The sequence below is a fragment of the Macadamia integrifolia genome, chromosome 5 (assembly GCF_013358625.1).
Source record: "Macadamia integrifolia cultivar HAES 741 chromosome 5, SCU_Mint_v3, whole genome shotgun sequence".
In the NCBI taxonomy this organism is placed as follows: domain Eukaryota; kingdom Viridiplantae; phylum Streptophyta; class Magnoliopsida; order Proteales; family Proteaceae; genus Macadamia; species Macadamia integrifolia.
The window spans coordinates 29,851,335-29,854,400 of record NC_056561.1 but is presented as its reverse complement, the minus strand read 5'-3'; positions in this window follow the sequence as shown (position 1 = coordinate 29,854,400).

The window sequence follows — 3,066 nt, the reverse complement described above, 5'->3', positions numbered from 1 at the left end:
CCCCCCCCCCCCAAAATATCAAGTCTAAATCATGATTAAAGTGAATAAACTATACTACTATACTTTGAAAGCATGCAAAATTGTATAGTAGATTCTTTGAAATTAAGATTGTGTTTGGAATGATTTCCTAGAAAACATTCAAAAATGCTTACTAATATAAAATGTCATACATCCCATAGGTTCCAATCAAAATAAATTTGGATGATTGATGCTAAGAAGGTAAAATACAAATTGGATCATATGACTGAGTTTAGCTTTAAAATTTAATAGATTCTCAATCCAACAGGTATATAAAAAAACTATGTGATTCCTAGGGAAAATGTATTACAAAAGAAAAATAGGAGAAAAGTACCAACAGGATCCAATCCATGAAGCATGCATGGGTCACCAAAACCACTCCAATTTTTCCGAAGTATGTGTATTAAAATACCATCAAATGAGAGAGAGAGAGAGAGAGAGAGAGAGAGAGAGAGAGAGAGAGAGAGAGATATGAAACTTGAGTACCAGAACAGTAGCTTGAATTATGCCAGTGAGATTAACCACTAAAGCCATTCATTATAGGTGGTTGATTGGAAAACATGGAGAGATGACTGTGTTTTTAACAAGGTTTTTTATATATTGAGAAATCATATAATCGGTTACCTAGTCGAGTTCTACGAGTAAGAAGAGGAATGATACCATGAACTCAATTCCTTAACTAATACTTCAAAGTATAATTAATGTTGACACTACATGAATCTTGTCATTCCATCTCTCAGTAGGACCATATCTTTATTTGAATCATAAGCATTAAGCACATAAACTGGAACAGAATAAAAAAATAAAATCAATAAAAGAAAAAAAATTGGATTTGCAATTTATTAATTCTGTCTAATAATTAAGAATTTTTATGAATGATATTTCTTTTGTTGCTAAGTAGGGTACATTGAAGAATCCATTTTACAGGCAAACATGCAATGGTTGTGTTTCTTCTTCCTGCTGCGCCTTCCTTTACTTTAACCGAGAAGGGAAAAGAGGAAAGAAAAAAAAAAAAAAAAAAAAAAATCACAGGATATCCAACGGTCGAAAAACCATGAAATCACTAGTCTCCCCTAAGACTCCAACGTTTACAGTCTCTCTCTAACGTTACAAAACCTCTGCAACTCTCTCTCCAACCCTCCAACTTCTCTCTCTCTCGCTCTCTCTCTCTCTCTCCTCTCTCTCTACAGCTGCTCTCAGCTTCTCTTCTATCTCTCAAGCAAATTTGAAAGATATCGAATTGAAGATCAGCTCAATTGATATCCTGGTTTTCCAAGCTCCTTGTTTAATTATTTTGTTTCTGTTTCTTCTTGATTACCCTTTTCTATTTCCATTTGTAGATTCTTCATAAGAGAAATGGAGCCACCGAAACTTGACTGGAAGAAAGTCAGACTCTAGATTTGTTGAGAACGAACTCTACGAGCACAAAAACGCTCCTGAATGGATCGATTTCACTGCTCCTGAAGATTATGTAGACGATGAAGCCTGGTTTTGTAAGCCAGGTAAAAACCTTTAACAGCTTAATCTATGAAAAGAGTAAATGGCCAAAGTCCAGTTTTTTCTTGCTCGACAAAATTTTCTCTCCATATTGTCTGCACCAAAAGACCGCTGCAGATTTCAATTTTTTTGTTCTTCCTTTTGGCTCCAGAGATGCAAACTTAAAAAGGAGAGGTCTTATCTCATCTTGAAATTCATGAAGTACAGATTCAAAATCCGAGATTACTGCAGAATCTAAGCATCCTTATTTATATTAGCAAATAGATCAAACCATAACAGAGAGAAAGTGAAACTCACTAGTAACTCTATTGCTCGTGCCCTTGCTTTCCAACGAAAATCGATGCAAAGTAACCTTTCAGAATCAATGAGTAAGCTTTTGCAAAGTAAGCTTTCAAAAGAGAGGGTAGTTCGTGAGTGGAAGGAATAAGATGAACAAAGATTGAAAGAGAATGGAGGTTATGCGGTTATCACTTTGAGAAAGAGTTTGAGAGCAAGAGGGAGATCTGGAGAGAGAGAGAGAGGAGAGGGAATGGAAGTAACGGTTCTCACTGTGAGGAAGAGTTTGAGAGAGAGAGAGAGAGAGAGTAGCGGGAAGATGGAGGGAGTGAGGCGGCACCATGAATTAAGCCGGGAAAATTAAATTTCCTCTCTTTTTGGGTGGTCGTCATATATATTTTGTCATCTTAAACGTTTTTCGAGAGAGTTAATTTTAAGTCTGCCCAATCCCATTGCACTTTTACCAAACAAGTTCGATTATCAAATATTCTGCGACCGCAATTTTCCGTCATGGAAAATTTATAAAAGGTGACATATATATTTACCATCTTCGAAAATAATGTTTGGTGACAATTTTATTTTTTCCGTGATCTTAAACTAAAGGTGTCAATTTGACATTTATACCAAAAATTGATACCAAAACCAACCGTTTAAAATCGTACTGATCGAACCAAAGGAATTTCAGTATGATTTTGGTATGGAAAAACATAATCTTTTTTGGTTCAGTTTGATATTGATATTGACCATTCGATATACCGAACCGAATACCAACACTTCTTGAGAAACTACCAAAACATCAAAACTTTTATTTATTTGGGTAAAAGGCAAAAGGCCCAAAAGGTCAAAAACTCAAAACCAGAATTCAGAAATAGAGATACCCAAAGTTATTCTTTTTATTTTTTATTTTTGGGGGATAGAACTCATTTAAAGTGAGTTAAATTAAAACCATTTGTATACCGAAACTGAACCGTACCAAAACCGTACTGAGTCGGTTCGATATCGGTATTGCAAACTTAAAAATGTTAATAGTATGGTACGGTATTGGTATCTAATATTAAGTTTCGATACCGTACTGAAACCAAACTGAATACAGGAAACCGTACCGATTGACATCCCTATCTTAAACTAATAAATGGTGATGGTTAGTTTTCTACCATCTCTATAAATAATATATGGTGACGGTATGAGTTCAATCGTCACCCAAAATAATTTTATGAAGAAATTAAAATTTTATATGGAGTGTTGGCAAATTTTCCCTTTTTTTTTTTTTTATAA